This window comes from Leptonychotes weddellii, chromosome 5, assembly GCF_054177405.1.
Source record: "Leptonychotes weddellii isolate Sample4059 chromosome 5, ASM5417740v2, whole genome shotgun sequence".
Taxonomy (NCBI): domain Eukaryota; kingdom Metazoa; phylum Chordata; class Mammalia; order Carnivora; family Phocidae; genus Leptonychotes; species Leptonychotes weddellii.
Window position 1 is genome coordinate 78,520,964 of NC_138373.1, and position 23,965 is coordinate 78,544,928.

Below are 23,965 nucleotides of genomic sequence, written 5' to 3' on the forward strand. Positions count from 1 at the left end.
ACTACCCAGCTCAACTCCTGTCATCCTTGTTGTTGTTTTCTTTTTTTTCTGGCTTATCTTATGAGCTTCCTGAGGTACAGATGTTTGGTGTAGATATGGTTAGTCTTGCATAAAGGGTCTTCAGCAGAAGTGATTGTAGGGACCAGTCACACTAGACACACATACAAAAGTATTAAATATTGCAATAAAACCAGAAAAATTTTGATCGTTTTGGAAGCTTCAAGAGTAAAATCTTGCATGGCAGATGGTACATTTTCTATGATGCAAAATTAGAGCATTACTAATGCATATTAAATCAGACTTTTGAGCTAGAGTCCCCCGAAGATCAAAATAGATACAATTTTGAAAGAAGAAAGGTGAGTTCAAGGCATAGACTAAATAGGCACCGATCAGCTATGATTTTTTGGTAGATATTCCTTTGCTCCTTGAGAAAAGCTTCCTTTCCCTTCATTCGTGCCAACAAGTCATTTATCATTTCAAGATGCTCCAGGGAGACTAACTGATGTGATATAATTTTTTCAGACCCAGGAGTTTTGGAGAAAGGTCAATGTGGTAGTAAAGCTGCCTATTAAAAATAGCATCTATAAACTGTCAGAAAAGAGTACATGCCAGAGGATGAAGCAATTTAGATTGCTTTCCTCCTTTTTCAGGATCCCTGGAAATAAATATTTTTATTACACATGAGAGATGTAACCACATACTTAACTGAAGCTAAAGCAAAATCATTTTCTTAATAGTTAAGATGAACTTCAAGCCATCTAAGCCACAGAATAAAGAGTGGTGACCTCAAAGATTGACCTATGGGAATTCATTTTTCTTCTAATTAAAAAAAACAGACTATGGTAAGAAAATGACTTGGTGTACCACATTTATTTAATGCCCTTTGAGAGCATATCATTTAAGTAGGCACCGTGTGCATGAGAGAAAAAAGGCACAGAAAAAGTGAAAGCCAGTATGGTTTGTGTCTTTTGTTTTGCTTTTGTTTTCAGAGAATAGAGAAGTAACCCAACATGGCATAGACTTTACCAAGATGAGCAAATGTGCATTCAAAGCATCCATTAAACAAACCAATTGAGTCAGTCACACACTGGATGTTGCCCCATCTGATTCATACCCCTCAGGGCCCCTTAGTTGACTTTTACAAAACTAAGTCTGATATTGTCATTTTCCTGCTTATAACTTGATAGTGTCTTTTTCATAACTTTTGGAATGGTGCCCCAGTTGCTTACCATGTCATGAGAACCTCCAGAGCCCACTTCTACCTGGTTATCCAACCTTGCCCAACTCTTGTACCACTCACTTCACACCTAATTCTCCTTCACTGCAGGCACCAGTGTGAACCATCGTATCTTTGTGGAGTTAGGATTCTCCCACTGCCTAGGATGGGATCACATCCTTTCCATCCGGGGAGATAGCCTTTCAGCTATCGAAACTCAACTCAGGCATCACTTCTTGCCTGTCTTACATTTCCTGACCATGCCACCATAAAAGGGATCCTTGAGAGTCCTTATATTTTTGCAGGGATTAAATATAATACTATATGTAAAGTATTTAGCACAGTGTCTAAAAATACTAAATAACTATCATTATGTATTATAATAGTTACCCTATGCTGAGAAACAATATAATATGGAGAGAATGCCCAGCTCCACTACTCGTTAGTTCTGTGAACCTGGGCAACTTACTGAACCTCTCTGTGTGAGTTTCCTCCTACCTCACAGGGTAGTTGTGAAAGTTGAATAAGTTGGTACAGGAAAAGCACTTAGTACCTGCCACTTAGTAAGTATTCAATAAATGTTAATTATGCCGATGATGTACTTTTTAAACATTTTTACCATAAATTTCAAATATATACAAAACTGGAGACAACAATATAACAATTGCCCATGTATTGAGCACCCAGTTTTAACAATGATCAAGTTTGCCATTATTATTTCATTTATCCATCCCTCTTTTGTCTAGCTATTGTTCCTAGAGTATGTTAAAACAAGTTCCAGACATCATATCAGTTTACCTTCAAATGCTTCTCTAAAAAATGACTACTTCTTAAATAGAATCATAATACCCTTTATAGCCTTACCTTCCATATACATCTTTGTAGTACCTACAATTGATCTTTCATTGAACTTAATTGTTTTCCTGTCTTTCCATCGAGGCTCTGAATCTTTGAGAACAGTGGTTCTGTTTGATTCACCTTAGTCTCTAGTTCGCTGCCTAGTATGTGCGAGGAGCTCCGTAAATATATTTTTTAAAAAGAGAGAAAGAGGAAGAAGGAAAGAAGGAAAGAAAGAGGGAAGGAAGGAAGGGAGGGAGGGAGGAAGGAAGGGAGGAAGGAAAGAAAGGAAAGGAAGGAAGGAAGGAAGGAAGGAAGGAAGGAAGGAAGGAAGGGAGGAAAGGAAGGGAGGATGGGATGGATGGCAGTGGTTCACATAATAATGTAAGTTAAAAGATACAATACAGTACAGATAGTGCCTGATCAAGAGCAAAAACCAAACACTGTGGTCCAAGAGAGAAGATTCAAAAAAACCTATATGTAGGAAGGTTTAATTTTTAGGTCAGTTGTTAGTTCATTGCCTAGGCCAGGTAGGGATGAAGAAAACAAAAATAAAAGAGTGTGGTATTCTTTATCATCCTGGTGCCAAAGTATTTATTCTGGAATCTGTATCTGTTCCCTGCTTCCAGTAATTTACATTTTATTTATCATTACTGAAGGACTACCATATGTAAAGCCTTGTGATATCTAGTGTGCAGAAAAGAGTGTGCAAAGTTGTAATATCAGATCGCCTCGGGTCAAATTCTAGTTTGGCCTCTACTAATTCAGTGATCTTGGTAAGTCACTCTCTGTGAGAAGATGGAGGAGGGACCATCAAGTATCCCCCAAACTGAGAAGACACTTGGAAAGCAGAAAATGAAGCAGGCCACCCCACAGAGTTTACACAGTTTTCTTCAGGGTAACTTACTGTCCAGGGATCGCGCAGGTACCAACGCTCACAACTGTTTTCCCCAAAGTCCAGACCTCAGTCTACAGATTTTACAGAGCAAGGGATGTGCAGAGGGTGCTGTGGTGAGGTCCAAGGGTCTACCACTTAACAGACCCATGGGCTCACCTGTGCGCCAGAAAGGTGGGCGAAGAAACTATGTTCTCTCTACTAATCATCTAAACAACATTAAGGACCAGAGCAAGCCTTCCTGCATTCTGGTCAGGGCATACCTTATCCTCCAAGGGGCCGGGAACACATAACCCTGAGGAAAATCATCACCAGACACGAACAAGATGGAGGGCCAAAGATGGAGTCAGTATTGTCAGCCCTCCTACACCCTCCATGCCTCAGTTCATTTTTGAAGTGGGGCAGTATGAGCACCTACCTCAGGGGATTGTTGAGAGTACATGATAGACTTAGGACCATACTTGATTCATGATAGGTTTTTTTTCTAATTTTGGCTAATAGTATTACTATCTAGCTATAAGACAACAAAGAAATAAATGTGAAACTTTCCATTTAAGGGAAAAGAAGAATGATTCAATTTAAGATACTTTCTGTGCCACAGAGTTGCTAAACAAATCTTTGCAGCAATTCCAAAATAACTTACCCCAGGGAGTCGGATTTGGATATTGCCAAACCAGGGCAAATACTTTTTGGTTGTTTTTCAAGGCATTTGAGGCAATCAACAACTTACACGTGGTACCCATCACTTAGCTATTAAGGTGATGGGTTGGTGCAAATATGACTTTATAATGAATGAAATAGCAAAAAATACCTTGAGAAAGAATTTTACTAATTGTATTATCTATAATAGAGTGTCTACTATGTGCCAACTATTTTATATATTAGGCTGAACCAGGTAACACTGACAATATTTTGACATTTTTAATCTAAGAAAATGGCCATGGAATAAGGCTCAGCCTAAATACATTTTTTTCCATTCCTCCAAATCACAACATTCTCATTTTTTTTTTTTCCAGGAAGGACATCAAGGCTTAGAAAGATTAGGTGACTTGCCTAAACCACATGTTTACAAAGTGACAACATGGGAATGTGGGCCCAAGCTTTGGGGCTCATCTCATTAGTGGCTAATTTCAACATCCTTTGCATATTTCTCAGTCATGTGAATAATAAAAGATGTAAGAAATATTTGTTATAGTGAATGAGAAACTGGGCAATAAGATATTAAATATTTAAAAGAAGGTAAATACTTAGTGATTAACCAAACGTAACACAAAGCATGCCACAGTGTTAGCAGAAGGTATGGATTAAAGATGTGAATCCCATGTTGCATAAAACCAAAGAACATTTCTCTTCCATGTAATAATGAGATAATTACCAGCTATTGATTTGCATATCCTATTGTACATCCTTTCTCCCTAAATTCTAAAAGGTTATGATCATAGTGAAATGCAAAGGGAATTTATTATTTGTTTGCTTAACTTTTTGAGGGGCGGCAAGAAAAAGAAAATATTATACATTCAGGGAGAGGATCATTTTAGAGAAATCAAAGACTGGGTTGAGGGCAGGGTCACCTGGTAGAAAGTGCCCTGGCTGGGAAACAGGAGAGCAGAGCTCCTGACCTACTTCTCTCTAATTGCTGTGAACCTCTGGTAAATCCCTCTCCTTTCCGAGGCCTCTGATTCTACTGTTCTGAAATAAGATGGCTGCACTAGATGCTCTCCAAGTTTCCTAGAGTTCTTATAATTTATTGATCTTGTAAATTTAGACCATTAATTATCTTTTAAGTTTATGCTTTGCAAAGTGTTAAGATGGAAGAAATAAAATGGTAAAACATGAATAAGCTTGTGATCGGAAAAATTTTCCATATTTAATTATGTTTTATTTCTTGTAGAAGTGGACACTGAGGTGGGTTATAGTAAAACCAATATTGGACTAGTGCATGAAAAAAATAGCTGGAAATTACTAAATATGTAAATATTTTTGGAAAATCAAATATTATTCACTATTCTCTATATAAACCCAATCTTACTGCCTGCTTAAGCGTTAAGATGAATGCAAACATTTTGATTCATTCAGATCCATAACATAATTTGGGGGACCTAGAAGTTTTTTGTTTTGTTTTGTTTTGTTTTTATATGTGTGCAATGACATCTCAGGTTTATTTGGTTTTAGAGTTGCTTCTTTGCTTTCAACATCATGCCAGTAAAGGCAAGTAAGGGGATAATCATAGGTTCACTCATATCCATTGCCTCTGCCTGTCAATATCCTAATTACTTCTCTGACTCACTTAGATGACTCAGAGCCAATACCATGAATACTTATGCTAAGAGATAATGCCAGGGAGACAACTTATAGTAGTTCCAGCCGGTCTTTCTGCTTTTACCCTTCCTCCAGCTGAGATGTTAAGGGCACAGTTAGAGAAGTCTGATCATCAAAAGGGAATTCATTAGCCTTTTAAAATATGACAGCTTCATAGAACAGGCAACCTACAAAAAGATGCACCTTGGACTTGCTGGACAGCATTTCCAATTATCAGCATTTTTTTCTGGAGCTTTAAGTTGTAAATGAATATTCTCAACTAAATATTGCAGGAATATGGGATGGAACATATGTATTAACTTTTCAGTGAAATATATTCTTATTTATTTACATACAGCACGTTCTATTTTAAATCTTATATTTATAGAACATCATCATTCACATATTTGACAGGGTAGTTTTTTTCTTTTTTTCTGAAAAGGCTTTTCCAAACCAGAGTATAAAGATGGAAATATTAAAAAGTGACATTGATTGATGGTGAAAATATCCTATTTTCCTTTAACATTTAACAGTTTTTACGTTCTATGATTATGGCTGAAGTAGGAATAGATTTGTTAAAGACTGTAGAATCAATTTACAATTATCCATGAAAACAGAAAGGAAGTCTTTTAAAATAAATATTCACTCATCATTAGCAAAGATATTATTAAGTCTCTACTATGTGCTGGGCTGGACTACGTGCAGAGAAATAAACCAGGAAGAGCTTTGCTCCTTAAGGAGCTTGCGATCTTTTGGGAGATTGGCACACAGAAGGATAAAACAATCAAAATGGTGATCAACCCATAGTTGATTTATAAACAACAACCACAAAATAATGGGTGCATGGAAGAGGGGACTCTCTTCTGAGAGCTAAGGAAGGTATTCCAGAAGAGAAAAAATCTGAGCTGAGTGTTGAAAGATAACAGAGAATATTGCCAGGTGAAGAAACAGAAACAGGGCATTTCCAACAGAGGAGATATCCACAGATGTGAGGGAAGTGTGTGGAGTATTTAGGGAATGGAAGTCAGGCCAGGACAACTCGAGTACAATGGTGAAGGTGAGCCGGTGTCCCGTTCTGCAGACCATTCCATGTGAATGGCTGTCACTCACAGCCCTGGTCTCATCCAGGAGACTAGTGTCCCTCTCTTCCCTCAGGCAGCAAGGGCTTCCTTCTAAAGCTGCAGTCATTTCACTCATGTTTAAGTTTGCATTTTCCCAGTCACTAGAGATTATAATCAGATCAGACCACTTGGTTTTCATTTTTCTTTGATATATATCTTTCATCCATTTTCCCCATAATTCATTGCCGTTTGCTTTTTGACTTCTAGAAGTTCTTTACAAATCCTGATCGTCATCCTTTGTCATTTTTGTGTTTGGCTTGTGCCTCTCCAGCATTTTGCTTGTTTGTTCTTTTGTCTGTGATTTTATCCTGTACACGAGCTTTATTTTTAAAGTTTAGTTAACACACACTTACTACGTGACAGGACTCTCCTGCGGACCACGCCTCACCCGCCCCAAGGCCTGCAAGGCTCCTGCCTTTTTTAGCTCTCGTTCCTCTCCCATCTAGAGCTGAGCCGAGTCTAGGAGCAGCCTAATGCCTTCAGCGCACCTCCCCATTCTCACTCATCTCCTTCAATTGCAATTATATCTTGGAATATTCAATAAAGAAGGAAAAACTGGGCGTGCTGAAAAAAAAAAAATGGCAACACGTTTACTCTTCATAACAACTCTAGGGGGAAGGGATGAATATCCTTAAATTACAAGTAAGGAGGCTGAACCACAGCATGAGAGGTTACCTAACTTGTTGGTATGCTTGAGTCCAGGAAATGTTCCGGAGCCCAAGCTTTGAGCCTATGCTATCCTGCTCTCTTTAAAATTTGATCAATTTGCAATTCATTTGGTGCACAATTTGAGTTAGAAGTCTCAGGGCGCCTGGGTGGCTCAGTTGGTTAAGCGACTGCCTTCGGCTCAGGTCATGATCCTGGAGTCCCGGGATCAAGTCCCCCATCGGGCTCCCTGCTCAGTGGGGGGTCTGCTTCTCCCTCTGACCCTTCCCCTCTCATGCTCTCTATCTCATTCTCTCTCTCAAATAAATAAATAAAATCTTTAAAAAAAAAAAAGTCTCTTCCCCTCGAATGTGACATCATTTGTTGTACTAGCTACTATTTCCCGGATTGATTTGAAATAATAAATTTATTCTAAAGTAGATGTTGATATCTACATGGGTTTCTTTATAGCTCCTTGATTCTGCTTTATTGTTCGGTTTGTTACTTCCTTCGCTGCTACCACATTGTTCTAATTGTAACTTTACAGCGCTGGCGCTAATAAATGTTAGAGCAAGTGTCCTCTTTTTTCAAAATATTTGTCACTCTTCCTATGCATTTATCCCTCCAAAGAAACAGAGAACCAGCTTCTTAAATTCTATGAACTTTCTTTGGAGGGGGGAGTGGATTTTGACTTGTGAAATAATGTACTTTTAAATTAATTTGAAGAAAACTGACATCATCAAAATGATTATATTTTTCATGCTAGAATATGGTAGCTTTCCATTTGTTGAAGTCTTTCTTCTATTTTTTTTAAAGATTTTATTTTTTTATTTTATTTTTTTTATTAAAGATTTTATTTATTTATTTGACAGAGAGAGTCAACGAGAGAGGGAACACAAGCAGGGGGAGTGGGAGAGGGAGAAGCAGGCTTCCCACTGAGCAGGGAGCCCAATGCGGGGCTCGATCCCAGGATCCTGGGATCATGACCTGAGCCGAAGGCAGACGCTTAACGACTGAGCCACCCAGGCGCCCCAAGATTTTATTTATTTATTTATTTGACAGAGAGAGACACAGCGAGAGAGGCAACACAAGCAGGGGGAGTGAGAGAGGCAGAAGCAGGCTTCCCACTGAGCAGGGAGCCCGATGCGGGGCTCGATCCCAGGACCCTGGGATCATGACCTGAGCCGACGGCAGACGCTTAACGACTGAGCCACCCAGGCGCCCCTATTGAAGTCTTTCTTATACATCATAGCATTTTTACACTTTTCTTCTGAAAGGTCTTATACAATATTTGCTGAGCTTACTGCTGAGTTTATTTTTCACTGTTTTCCACTTTTAATGAGATCTCAAATTCCATTAAAATTTCTAATTGGATCCTGCTGATGTGTTGAAAAACTGTTAATATTTGCATGTCTTTCTTTATATAATCACTGTATTAAATTCTTATCTTAGTTCTAGTAGTTTCTTAATTAGTTATCTTAGAATTTTTCTTAGACAGTCATACCTATGAAAATTGTTAGCTTTATCTCGTCCTCTGCAGTATTTACACTTTTTAATTATATTGTCTCCTTTTGTATGTATATAATGAGAATTATTGGTGATAATATTCTTAATTTTCTAGTTCCTGTTTTAATTGAAATGTTTCCAATGTTTCATCATTATGATGTTCTTACATAGAAGTTTGGTTTTTATTCCTGGAGTATTCACCCTCACATTTAAATGACACTGTCCAGTACAGGACTTTAGATTCCCAATCCTTTGTCTCAATGTTCTAGATCTTTCCAAATGCAGCATCCTATGTTTCAGAGGACAAGTCTGATACTAATGTGAGAGTCATTCCATTGTGGTGACTCATTAGGGTTCGCCACACCTTTCCATGCTAGTTTCTAGAATTGTTTCATCCTTGGAGTTCAAATGAGTTTCATCTAAATGTATGTAGATTGGGAGTTAAGGTGGCTAGACAAGGTACCAGACACCCAGGCTAATTTAATTTCAGATAAACAATGAATTAAAACTCTCTCTGTCTCAAATGCATGTATTTTTATTTGCTAAATCTAACAATCCTTGCAGAATATTTAAGTCCTTTTTCAGCTCAGAGAAATATTTTTTTTGTTATTTCTTTGACACTTTGTGCTGTGTCAGAAAACTGGTTCTTAAAAAATCATTGTGTATATTGAATATAGTGTTACCTTTATTCCCCAGACAAATTTTTCTTAATTTGGTTGTGTGTCTTAGGCTGTTTAGATGTTCACATGATAGAATAGAACCAAAATGGTGGGGGGTTTTTCTCCTTTCGTCTCTCTGTTCTTATTTTCTGGAAAAATGGATACTGAATATCCTGAGTTTATTCTCTATTTCTCATAACTTTTCTATTAAATTTATATTTTTTTGTCTTTTATGTCTTGTTTTGGGAGATGTTGTCAGCCAAATTAATTCTTAGACCTTCCATTAAAGTGCTAAATTTTAGCTATCATGGTTTTAATTTCTAAGAATGTTTTCTTGATCTCACATTATTCCTTTTTCATAGCAATTTGTTCTCCCACTGTGTCTTTTTAAATTCTCTTTTGTTGCATTATTTTGGATTCCTCTAGGATTAATTCTATTTAATCAGCTTTCTCCTTATACGTGAAGGCGTTGGTTTTCTTCAACTTCTGGTAGCCCTTGATTATCCATTCTTATTTTTATACATTCTTGTTTATAAATGAAGGATAGGGCTTATCAATATAGGTAACCAGAGTGGTTCTCACAATAGCTGTAAAAACCTGTTTTGCAGTAAACTTCTCGAACCCTGATAGGAGAGGGAAATTTAGGGTTTCTGGGAATGAGGTCTGGGGATGGTGGATTTCTTCCCTTAGATAAGCAGGAGGAGGCAGAGACGTTGGACCCTTTCATTAGTGTCAAAGCAAGTGTTTCTCTGGGTAACACTTTTAAGATCAAGTGCTTTAACAAAGGACCATGTGAAATTTAAGAAAACAACACCGTTTTTAGAACAAGTTGATTTCGAGCCATTACTGCAAATGATTGTGTTGCAAGGGTACATGATACTTAAAATAACATAGTGATCCTTAGCACACTCACTTTGTGCTCAGCAGAATGGATCATGCATTGTGCTATTTTCCATTTGTGGGAGTAGAATCTCTTCTCTTATTTTGATATTCAACAGAAAATAATTAGTGGTCAAATTGAAAATACAGAAACTTACTATTGAGTTTCTTATAAAAGGATTATATATGGAAGTAGAGCCAAAGTTCTGAAAAGAGTGTGTTTGCACTTTCAAATATTTTGCTATCAAAGGGTTGGATTACACCACACTTTTAAGCTATACGGTGCAGTTTACACACAGAATATTTTAAGTTTAAATTTTTTTTATTTCATGCAACTACTTTCCTTCCTTGTTTTTGTCTTTTTTTTTAAACAAAATTTTCAAATTCGAAATACATTCTGAGTATTTCTCTGAAGCTGAAATGGTGCTTTGTGATGTCAAAGATGAGAAAGCTTGCATCTTTCTATTTGCTGTCATTAGGGTACGACCCACCTGTTTATGGTTCAAAATGAAGCTCTAGCCATCACTCTACATTCTAAGCACCAAAGGGGAGAAAGAGGGTAGGAAAAGATGAAGGGCACATGCTGCCTTTTTTTTTAAGGAAATTCCTCAATATCTACATTGAACTTATTGCCACTGAATGGAATTTAGTCACATGGTATACCTTGCTGCAAGGAAAGCTGGGAAATGGAGTCCTTATTCCAGGTGTCTGGGTCCCCAGTTCAAAACCAATGATCTCTGTTCCAGATTCAAGGAAACAAAAGAGACATGATGACTAAATGCATGTGTGATTCTGAATAAGATTCTAGACATGAAAAATAATTTACTATAGAAAAATTATTGGGACCATGGGTGAAACTGAAATATGGGCTGAGTTTTACATAATAGTATTGTGTCAATATTAAATGTCCTAAACTTGGTAACTATGTTGTGGTTATATAAGAGAATGTCTTTCTTATTGAGTAAATATACACGTTAAGAAGTAAGAGAGGTCGTGATTTATGGAGTTTACTCTCAAATGGTTTAAGTTTTTTAAAAATACATTTTATAAATTTTATAATAAATATTTTTTATAATTCATTTTTTAAATTTTTAATATTTTATAAAAATTATTTTATAATAAAATTATATATACATGGATGGATAATAAAAATTATATATATAATAAAATTATATATATAATACAATTATATATATGATAGATAGTAGATAAAGAGGTAGATGGACAGACAGGCAGAACAAATAAAGCAAAATGTTAACAATTGGTAAATCTGAGTGAACAGTCTCTGGGATTCTTTTATACTATGCTTGTAATCTTTTTATGAGTGAAAATTATTTTATAATAAAAAAAGTTTTTTAAAATCAAGGGTTCTAAGAAAAACTTAATCAGGTTTAGGTTTGACTTAATGCCACAGAAAACACAAAGGGCTAGTGCTTCAAATAAGCAAGAAGTTTACATCTTGCTCACATAGGTATGCTCGTCTGAGCCTGGAATGGCGCCTCCTGGTGCCAGGAATGCAGACTCCTTCTATCTTGTTTCTCCGTTCATGACTTCTATTTTCCCAGTCACCTCATGATCCAAGATAAATGCTGGAATTTTGGCATTTCAGCCAGAAGGAAGAAGACAACTGAAAAAAAAGCATATTCCTTTCCTTTCAGAACACTTTCTGAGGGTTGCACTTCTCTCTTACATCCCAGTAACTAGGAACTGGTCCTATAACCAATCATATATGGCTGCACCATATATACCTTACTTCTCCACATTCATATACTCGCTAAAAATCAGGGGTTATTGTAGAAATTGGATATTGAGGATAATAAGGAGTATCTGACACACCATTTGAACAGGTCAGTTCAGATTTTTTTCAAGTTTTTTTGAATCTCATGAACTTCTCATTCATTCATCCATTCATCCCTTCCAAAGATATCTCTTGAGTGCTTACCGCGTACCAGGCACTGCACTAGGATTTGAGATCAGAATGATGAGAACAGACACATATTCCAGTCTAAAGGATGAGTGAGGGTAAATTATTCAAAGAAGGGGCTGAAGCAGAAAGACCACTTAGAGAAAAGAGCATATGCACAAGTCTCGAGGTGGGAGGGAGAATATTCCAGTTAAGACACTAAAAGATCTGTCTGGTTGGAATACAGAAAGCCAGATGGTAAGAGGCAAGAGATGAAGCTGGAAAGACTATCAAGGTTAAAATAATATGGGCACTAAGGCAGGCCCATAAAGTTACTTGTGTAATAGGAACCCCTGAAGGGTTTGAGGCAGAGAGCAACATGACCAGTTTTATATATTGGAAGGATTTTCTGAATACAGTGTAGAGAATAGTTTGAAAGAGTGTAAGAACATAATAAACTCTAGAAATCCATGCAAAATAAGAGAGAAGGAAATATGGGCAGAATCAAGACATGCTCAGGAGATAAAAACCTCAGGACATGATAATTTAGATTCGGTAAGAGAGGGTGAGGGGGGAAAGAAGTTGAAGGTGACCCCACATTTCCAGATTGTGCATTTCTAGATGGATGGTGAGACATTTTCTGACACAGGGGAATACCAAATAAAGGTTAGGTTTAGGGGCAAGGTGTTGATTTTCAGTTTGTTTTAAGAGCCCTGAGTTTGAAATGGCTTTCAGACATCCAAGCAGGTATTTCGGGGAGGCAGTTAAATATACAGGTCTGGAGCTCAGAGGAAATGTCAGGACTAGAAAAACAGATTCTAGAGTGTTTGGCACACAGATAGTTGGTAAAGAAACCACAGTCCCAGATGAGATCACCTACGGAGATAACAGGAGAGTTTAGAACTTGAATATTAAAAAAACAAAACAAAACAAAACAAAAAACCAGGCAAAAGGAGGATGGCAAAGGAGACAGAAGAGTAGCCGGGCAGGTGGAAGCTGAGTCAGGATTTGGTAGTGTGGTAGAAACCAAGGGAGGAGCACTCGGGAGCACGTAACAGAATCCCATTCTGCAGAGCAGTCAAGGAAGACAAGGACAGAAAGTCAAATTTCAGACAAGAGGGTTCTGAAATGTTACGGCAAGGATAAGGTGTGACAAATATCTTTTCAAGTCACTGGGGTGTGGGGTGGGGTGTGGGTGTTCTGCATTAATATTGGGACTGCTCTGAAGATGATGCTCCAATGATCCTAGTAAAGATTTAGCTTTGTTGAGGACGGCCTCTCCATAGAGTAAATGGAAATAGTAAAGTCATTAGTTTTTTTTTTTTAAACTGCTCAATATTTTGATGTTGGCTTCAATAACACAATGTTTAATCAATTTATGAATTTCCAGTCACTCAGGGGACAAATGGCTACTGTTCCCAGTCCTAGGGCAAGATGCCCTAGGAGTTTGGCCTTCGAGCCACTAGTTGGTTCTTGACTAAAAAAAAAGTGGTTATTTCCCTCACTGACACTGCCTGGATAACACATGAGACTCTAAAAACCAAAATTATGGTCCACTAAGACTTTGCCTTCAGCCTCCCAAAGCATGGAACTGGGTTTGAGAGGGGGGATTGTACTGTTATCCCCTCATCATCTCAGAAGGGATTAATTAGTTATTTCACTCACATTGGAAGAATTTGCCTTCAAAAATTGTACCTTTTGAAAAGCCATGAAAACCACTTATTCATTTCTCTCCACTCAAAATATCATAAAGTATTTAATTTTCTTCTCACTTCAACTTTTCTTTTCTTTTTTTTTTTAAAGATTTTATTTATTTATCTGAGAGAGAATGGGAGACAGAAAGCATGAGAGGGGGAGGATCAGAGGGAGAAGCAGACTCCCCGCCGAGCAGGGAGCCCGATGCGGGACTCGATCCCGGGACTCCAGGATCATGACCTGAGCCGAAGGCAGTTGCTTAACCAACTGAGCCACCCAGGTGCCCGAATTTTTCAAAGATTTTACAATAAGGAGCCATGTTAAGTGATCCCTTTTTAAAATTAAAATATTTTAGTGGGTGAGCAACATAACTGCTAAACTAAGAAAGACCTATAGTTATTTTAACAAACAATTATAATTGTAGTGGTTCCAATAATTATCATTCAACAAAATAGGTCTTTTTTTTCTTTTTTTAAAAAAGATTTTATTTATTTTGGGGTGCTTGGAGGGCCCAGTCAGTTATGCACCCACCTCTTGGTTTCAGCTCAGGTCGTGATCTCAGGGTTGTGAGATCGAGCCCCCTATGGGGCTCCCCACCCAGCGTGGAGTCTGCTAGAGATTTTCTCTCCCTCTCTCTCTGCACCTCCTGCTCATGCTCTCTCTGTTTCTCTCTCTCAAATAAATAAATAAATCTTAAAAAAAAAAGATTTTTTGTATTTATTTTAGTTGAGAGAGACAGAGAGCTCGTGCATGTGCACGAGCAGGGAGAGGAGCAGAGGGAGAGGGAGAGAATCTCAAGCAGACTCTGCACTGAGCGAGAAGCCCAACTTGGGGCTGGATCTCACAACGCTGAGATCATGACTTGAGCCGAAATCAAGAGTCAGACATTTAACCAACTGTGCCACCCAGGTGTCCCCAAAAGAGATGCAACTATCAAAACAAATGAAAATACAATAGGAAATTCATAGTTTTTCTATATTGCTACAAATTCAGATAATTTTCAAAGGGATTTTTTTTTCTCTTTTATTTGGCTTTTTACTTTAGAAAAAAAGTATTAATATTAGAAAAACTTTGAGTGGGGAGTTATATTCTTCACCAAAAAAACCCTCATATATTATTTCAATAACTGTTTCCTGATATTTAGTCATTTATTTTAAATCTGCTCTCTTGGGGCACCTGGGTGGCTCAGTCGGTTAAGCACCTGAGTCTTGATCTCAGGGTTGTGAGTTCAAGCCCCGCATGGAGCCCACTTAAAAATGAGTAAGTAAATGAATGAATGAATGAATGAATAAATAAATAAATAAATAAATAAAAATAAACCTGCTTTCTCAACCTAGAAGAGCATGCACAGTTTCTCTCCTTATTAGGGCTACATAGTACCACATGGCGATCTTCACCAGTATTCTAGGACCATGTAAGCATCTTTAGTGTGTTTACATTAATGTTCGTTGTGATCTTGAGCACAGAACCTTCTTTTCTTTTCTTTTTTTAAGACTAAATATTGTCCTGTATATTAAGTTTCAAATTCCTCCAGAACTCTCTGTCCCTTGGGGTCCCAGTATAGCCACTGAATTCCCTGTGTGTGCCTGGACCACGGGTCCTTCTTTTTACCACTTTGCAGAAAGGTTGCTTATTTGCAAATGAGTACTTCGGTAAAAAATATCCTTCGCAGAATTACTTCCTTTATTTCTATTACAAATTCTATCAAATTTTAGCATAACTGCTAGAGGCTGCAAACAATTTAAAAATTATTGCCTTATCAGGTGAAAACAGGTGTGGCCCCAGATGAAATATCTGATATTCAAATGCATGAATTTCCCATTTCACATCAAATTTAAAAATACATGTTGGCCTCAATTCAGCATTTGGGTTTTGCTTCACAAGCAACAAAAGTAAATAAATGTAAACTGATTTGGGTGGCATATCTTTCAAGTAACAGTAAAGCAACTGAGGGCAAGTAAGTGCTTTATTTTCTCTCAAGTAAATGGTAAAGTCACAAAGATCAATATTTCCAGGAAAAGGGGGAAACCTTTTGCAAGGGGTGTGCAAATCCACTTGATCATCAAGCACTGTTCACAGAAACATAAAAGCTATTGCTGGTATCCCCTGATTTTCAAAAGTTCACGTTTTGCCAATTGCTTTTACAAAGACCTACATTAATACCTGTTTTCGCCAACCAAAAGAAATTTGAAGAGAATTCTCACTCTTACAGAAAAAGGCAGAAAGCAAAAATAGCATTCAGTGTTTGTTTCCCTGCGATCTGCTGTAGAGACAGCACACAGCGTGAGTTTTCTAGCGGGGCCCCGCGAACTTTCTTTCCCAGGAGCCACACTCAGAATCTCAGCATCTCAGCATCTCAGCACCAAGCCAACAGAACACTGAACTGTGACTGTGAGCATCTGTGCCTTACTTCCCTTTATTTTGTGCATCCATTAGCAAGATGTGTCCTGAGGTAGCAGAAAAGCATAAGAGAGGTTATTTTGGGAGTCTGGGAATGCTGAAAAAAAACTTTCCATATAAATGTTAATTGCTTCTTCACTTTATGCGATTTCAGATTGCAAAAGGTTTCATAGGCATGCTCTACTTTTGGATAGCATGGAAACCCGTGTTCCTAGGTTCTTTCCAACTCACCTGCCATAAGCTGAGAAGATCTGATCAGTTTATTCAATCAAAACCATATACAGAGCATCCTCCATCATCATAACTTGTAGATAGGAAGCTGAAATGAGGTTATCGACCTTCTCAACTATCAGAGGATGAGAGTAACTGTAACCATCAAAAATATAACAGAGCTTTCAGAAGTATGTGAATTTAGCCATTCAAATAATGGCTCATAAGGCATGATTTTCTATGATTTGGGATAGTTTTACAAAACACAATTTTCGGCTATCTTAAAAACTAAAGCAAAGAAAAACTAAAAATTTTTGTCCCCCAACTGACATGACACACAGAGTCTCTGCTTGGTTGGTATTTTGTCATTCTTTCAAAAATAATTTATTTACTAATGTCAACACCAATGCAGCTTTGCACTTCATGGATATACATCTGTTGTTCTTTTGAAATTTCAACTAAGGTTGACTATAGTTTCTTAGGAAATGAATTAGCAAAGCATCTCCTTTTCTTCTTGGCAATTTCTCCATATAATTCCTCTTTACCTCTTTCAATTTTTCTCTATCACCACTGTTTCTTCTCTCTTGATTCAGAATTTCTGAGAAAGGCTGGTCTGGAGTAACCAGCATTCCAAGGTTAGAAGAAATAACCAGGCCCTAGTGAGAAATGATGGCCCAGTCACATGAGTGGTGGCCTACCTGCTTCCCAAATACTAATTCATATAACCTCAAATCTTTGTTGCTGTATCACTGAAAATATTCTTATTAGCCAGCCATTGGCTCAGACTATGATTTCTGGACCAAGAAGTTCTAGTCAGACTAGCTAGATTGGCCTCAGTTTTTTGAGCTATCTAGTGAAAGACCAAGGTTATCCCCTTCCCTGCCCCCAATTTACATGAACCAATATTTCATCAGAAATAAGAGTATGAAGAATTACATTAAAGCAGGCATATAAAATGCAAGCCCCAATTTGGTTTTTATTATTACATGTCAGCAGACATACCATCCTTGGGCCATAAAAAACTTCAGTGCTTACCCTCAACTGATGTGCTTTCTTTGTCACAGATTATTAATACACAGTTTCAGACCAGCACTGTTTTACAGACCACTCTGACTAGCAATGACCAAGATGCATAAGACAGCTTGTTTCACCATGGGCTCTGTAATTGGCAAACACTATAAAGTTTCAAGCACTGGAAAGTGGAATACGATACAGTCACTTAAAACAAATGCAGACAGGGAATATCTATTGATGGGCAGAGTTTTTCCCCTATATTTATTCAGAAAAGCATGTCATAAAGTAGTATGATCTCATTTTTATTAAAGAACAATGTCACAGTAAAGGAGTCAGCAAGTCAAGTGTACAATGGTACATAAGTCATAGACTTATGACAGTTTTTTTTCCTTTGTTGTTAACATTTTCTTATTTATTTGACTTAATTTTGGTATCAGGATCATGTATTTCTTTTATTAAAATATTAGGACTCAGGGGCACCTGGGTGGCTCAGTTGGTTAAGCGACTGCCTTCGGCTCAGGTCATGATCCTGGAGTCCCGGGATCGAGTCCCGCATCGGGCTCCCTGCTCGGCAGGGAGTCTGCTTCTCCCTCTGACCCTCCCCCCCTCATGCTCTCTGTCTCTCATTCTCTCTCTCTCAAATAAATAAATAAAATCTTAAAAAAATATTAGGACTCATGGAACTGATGATTTTTTTATTTATCATTTGTTCAATATTTTTGAATTTCAATTCAGGGCCTATTACGCTGTCTCAATATGTGATGCTAAGTGGCTGGCTGGAGGCCCCCATAAATACAGTCCACAGCCAGAGAATGTGACAAAGTATAGTTACCCAAATGGAAGGGCTGAAGTTAATTGGTTTTTATTTTCAAAGCATCTAGTTTCAAAGATGTATTTGGTTGAATATTAGCAATTTCATATGGCTTATCCTAACACTAAATGGGATTTTATTTAAGCAGGATTTCCTCTCACCCTGTTCTTTTTTTTTTTTTAAAGATTTTATTTATTTATTTGACAGAGAGAGACAGTGAGAGAGGACACACAAGCAGGGGGAGTGGGAGAGGGAGAAGCAGGCTTCCCGCTGAGCAGGGACCCTGATGCGGGGCTCGATCCCAGGACCCTGAGATCATGACCTGAGCCGAAGGCAGACGCTTAACGACTGAGCCACCCAGGCGCCCTCTCTCACCCTGTTCTAACTTGCCATTGATCACATGCCCGTAACAAATGGGTAATCATTACTTTTCTCTATTCCACAAAATATACTTTGGTACCTCTATTTAAGGTAAAAAAAATGCTTCACTAAAATGAACCAGCTTGAACTGACATCAACAACAGGTTCTGCAAATTTCTGCTTGGTTTCTGCATTGTAAGTTTCCTTCAATAAATTAATCCTTATCTCCCTAGGGCAGGCTTTTGACATGTCTGGAACAAAACTCAGCCAAATGTCAAAAGAGGAGGGACGGAAACAGCTCAACTGAAACATATCAGCCAAATCCAACTTAGAAGAATTTATTTATCTGGGACAGAGAGCACTTATGAAATTGATATTGGCAAAGTAGAACTTGTAGCATATTAATAAAAGGTACCAAACACATAGGTTTTTTAAATAGTGGATCATCTAACACTCTAATGTCTCATAATTTGGTGTCAGGCTAACTAGAACAACACATAATAGCAGTGCACTTCCTCAGTAGATTATTCTAGTGTACTTCAACTTGAAAAGGAATCAATTATCCCAAACTTTTTCCTTAAACTTTGGGGTTTTGTATTTTAAATTATAGAAGTTTATGTTACTTGAGGCTTAAATTTTATGAAGATGCCCACATCTCTGTAATTAAAGGTTCTGGTCAGGGTAAAGGGCATTATTAGAAGAAGCAGAATAAAATATATTATTTGCTTTTCAAAACATTCTATTCTCCTCCCCTGCCCACCAAGGAAATGAGGGGCAGAGAGGCCCCACGAGGTCCTCAATGCAGCAAGTACTCAGCAAGTACTGAACTAGCTAAAATAGTGGGAGAATCATGCATCTCTTATTTAACTGGGGCCCAAAAGCAAAATAAGAAAAGATCCCCTCAGGGCACCTGGGTGGCTCAGTTGATTAAGAAAAGATCCCCTCAGGTGCCACCAAGACGTCTCTATACGAGAGAGCAGAAGGGACTCCCCTGTGGAAAGCCCAAGTTTGGAAAGAGCAGACTAAGTTGCACTTCCCTTTTTTTCTTTTTCTTACCACCAGAAGACAAAAATAACAACAACACCATCCCAGAAAGTAACACCTGCAAGGATCCTGCATTACTCATGCTTGGCATAAAGACCATGCGTCATTTGGTCCTGACTTTCCCACGTGTTGACACCCAGGCCCAACCTCCAGTGACTCCTTTGGTATTTGCTTCTTGCAGCCTATGTTCAGCATATGAGTCATCAAACCCCCAGAAGGAGCTGCCGAAAAAGCCTAAGATTTTAGTTAGAGAACCAGTCTTATGGACTGATGGGTGGTTCTTACCCCACAACTCTGAATGACAATGAAATGGAATACCATCAAATGGCCATGCTCTTCTCTTTCTTAATGGATTTCAGGGGAGAAAGGCAGTAGAAAGTATAAATGTCAGAAAAGAATGAACATTCAGGTCCAAAACTGTGCTTGAGTAAATTAAAAAAAAAAAAAAAATCACAGCGAGTACTTCTTGCTCCATTCCAGCCCATTTGCAGAGAATAAAAAGACAAAGCAATGTGAGTGAAAGGCAAGATAGCAGGCTCAGCAGGAATTTGCCACCTTAGCTTTAAATGCTACTGAATTTATGAGTCTCGCTGTTTTACCATTGGCCTTCCCCGACCTCACTTGACCTCCATCAAGAAAGATGGAGACACTTAGGATGAGCAAGACAGCACGGACACGGAATTAACTCCAGGAAGAAGACAACACACCCCACCATGAAGGAATTACTAAACTTAAAAACAGTTCATGAATTCCTAGTGGAATTCCTGAGGGATGCATCCAGAATTTGATTGTGAACTTGCCACAAACCTATGCCTCGTACCTATTGTTCTCCACAAAGGAAGAATCTAGGAAACCAGATTTTTGAAAGTTGAACTTGCCAGCTACATGAGTGGGTTGCATCTTATTGTCTTAAACAAAAAAAAGACAATTATAGATATGTTGGATTTCTGGTTCTTTTGAGACTCGTGATTCAGTATCTTATGTCAGGTTCATTTCAAGAGGATTGTGATTTATAAGAGAAAAATTGTGGATTTTGTGAAGGTCTTCTCGGGAAATATTTCTTTTATTTTGAAGTATAATTCCAGTTGAGCTGCCTCGCAGAAACCAGTGAAAATTGCTTCTGTCGTCATCGAGATAAAGGGTGGTTTCAGTTTTCAGAAATTCTAAATTGTGTTCACTTGTGGCAAGAGTGACAAGAGAGTCACCAATCTATAGCCATGCTGTAGAAATATAGAACTTCTCTGGAACATGATGATTATCTCATCTCTTTACCTGTAAGATAGTGGAATACCAAACATTACATGCATATATATTTTCCCTGCTCAGCCCATCCCAGTATAACTTGGTTACAGTTTATGTTAAAAAGGATGTTTTCTAATACTAGGAATGCTCCTCATGGGATCGTATGTAAAAGGACCTATCCAGGGTCATAGTTTTGTGTATTCAATCTTCCCCTTCTGATTATGCAGGAACCATGGTAAGGAATAGAGAGTTGGCACCACCTGCCTGCACATATAGGCAGGCCTTGAACAGTAGGTTCTCATCAAACACTTGTTTGAATGGTTTCTTGTCAACAGTGTTCAAGTTCTTAGCCCGGCATTCAAGGCTTGGCTTCATTTGTTCTAATCTGGCCCTTTGCCTTGTCTCTTATTCTCATGTGCCGAGTGCTATCACTGCATAAAACCTTGGACTCTATCTGAAAAAGTCCTATTCTTCACACTGGCTGTCTCGAACAAACTTTCTTCACCATTTTCACCAGCCCGAAGGATCAGACTAAATTACTTCCAAGATCCCTTCTAATTTTAAATGTAATGACTTATGATTCGAAGAAGTACTACTTCCTGCTTGAAACATCCTTCGCTTCCCCAGGCTGAATATAATCTCTCTGGCTTTGTTCCCCGCTCTTATTGTTCATTCACGTTCTGTATGTTACCTATCTGTATCCGTGTCCGTATCCCCTGCTGCATTTGCAAGTTCTCTAAGCAATGCTGCATTTTTTTTACCTTGTATCTCCTATAGCCCCATGACAGTACCCGGCTTTCAGGATATTGCTAATTATTGAACTGCAGTGAGTACTAAGCAACATCCTCGTCAATATGGGAGTTTTATATGATGGCTTATTTAACAGCTTTTCCTCTCCTGTGTATTGGAAACCCTCTGCCCAAAGTAGCTCAAGGAGAGGGCTGTTTTCTGGTCCTGATCCACTTCCTCTCCTGCCTTTGCCACTCAGTCCTTCTGCTCGTGTTGACCATGGTGATGTAACTGCCTTACAGAAACTTTGCTGTTGCACCAAATACACCAATTATAAGTCTTTCTGTCCATAATTGCTTAAATGAGTTCTTAAAGCCTGAGCTTTCTGCCTCTGCCACATGGAGTTCATCAGATTTACCTGCTCTTTCTAGACCTAAATCTGATTCGAAACCCATATATCCCTGAAAACGTACAGGTGCACCCCTCTTTTCTGACTCTTTGATAGACCATTGCCGTGTGTAAAGAATTATACTTAACTGTCTGATGCAGAATGGCTGATGAATTTCCCAGAGCTGGAATGGGAAAAAGACTAGTTCCAAGGCTTAAAGATTTGCTCACACGATTTTCAAACATCCATCCCTCTAATGCTTTGGTACTATGTACAGGTTTCCATGCATATTATCTTATTAGCTTCTTTGAATAATTCTAAACATAAAGATGACAAAAACAGAAGCTTGAGATGTAAAATGGAATAAAACCAAGGCTCATAATGTAGGAAATAAAGCACCTTAGGCAGAGTCTAGCACTCCCAGGGTGACACCCAGGGAGTCAAGATGTGTCAGCTGTGGTGACACATGGCTAGTTCTTCCTCTGGTTCACTTAGAGCCCCTGAGCCTCATCTGTGTGCTGCTCCAGTGATGGGAATCACCCCTTCTTGAAGATGGCTTCACAATGGAATATCAGCGAATTGCCTTGTCCACCCAGGAAGATATTTCACACTCCAAACGCCTCCCAGTCAGAGCTTCTGCTTAACCTAGATGGCTCCTGGCCTTGCTGATTAACTATTCATGCCTGTTCCCAGTGAATAAAAACTGAAAAGTAAGCCCTTACTATGCAGTGTGTTCTGTGGACCAGCAACATTAACACCACCTGGGAGCTTGTTGGAAATGCAGACGCTTGGGCCCCATTCCAGACCACCTGGACTCATATGCCTTTTAAGTTTGAAAAGCCCTACCCTAGAGCACTATATGCATTTAAGATACTTCCTTTATGATATAATGATATCTTTAGTATGTTTGTGACTACAGGCAATCAAAACATTCTCAATTTCTTGGTTTTTGTTCTTAATTTATTCGTTTGTTATAAAGAAAAAAATTATAAACTCTGAAGGCAGTCTTCATTGCCTCTTGGCAAGCACTCGCTTGTTTACAATAGCCTTACAACCTAAGTGTGCCAGATTTGACTTGGACCTCTACAGCATGCACAGAAAGCCCATCTAAGTCAGCTCTCTTATGGCAGAAAGAGAAAAAAAAAAATCAATTGATTTGGTAGGTTTGGGAGGCAAAATATTCTAATGGAAATATCACCGGAGACGGTTCAAGAAGATGTGCATGTAAAGAGTCTTCCTCTGGCCATAGCAACATTTCTCCAGACATGTCTCCTGGGGCAAGAGAAAAAGAAGCAAAAATAAACTATTGGAACTACATCAAAATAAAAAGCTTCTGCATAGCAAAGGAAATCATCAACAACTAAAAGACAACCTCCTGCATGGGAGAAGATATTTGCAAATGTTATATCTGATAAAGGGTCAATATCCAAAATATATAAAGAACTTATGCAACTCAACACTGAAAAAGAAAACAAACAACCTGATTTAAAAAAGGGCAGAGGACCTGAATAGAAATTTTCCCAAAGAAGACATGTAGATGTGAACAGACATTTTTCCAAAGAATACATCCAAGTGGCCAACAGACCCATGAAAAAGTGCTCAACATCGCTCGGCATCAGGGAAATCCAAATCAAAACCTCAATGAGATACCACCTCACACCAGTCACAATGGCTAATTTTAACAAGTCAGAAAATGACAGATGTTGGCAGGGATGTGGAGAAAGGGGAATCCTCCTACACTGTTGGTGGGAATGCAAGCTGGTGCAACCACTTTGGAAAACAGTATGGAGGTTCCTCAAAAAGTTGAAAATAGAGCTACCATACAATCCAGCAATTGCACTACTGGGTATTTACCCCAAAGATACAAATGTAGGGATCCGAAGGGGTACGTGCACCCCGATGTTTATAGCAGCAATGTCCACAATAGCCAAACTATGGAAAGAGCCAAGATGTCCATCGATGGATGAATGGATAAAGAAGATGTGGTATATATATACAATGGAATATTATGCAGCCATCAAAAGGAATGAGATCTTGCCATTTGCAATGACGTGGATAGAACTAGAGGGTGTTATGCTGAGCGAAATAAGTCATCAGAAAAAGACATGTGTCT

General features: G+C 38.4%; 1 protein-coding gene across 2 annotated transcripts in view; it reads left to right on the forward strand.

Annotated features, from left to right (window-relative positions):
- The window catches only part of PTPRO (protein tyrosine phosphatase receptor type O), a 220,682-nt gene that overhangs the window by 71,342 nt on the left and 125,375 nt on the right, over window positions 1–23,965 (forward strand). The window lies entirely within an intron of this gene.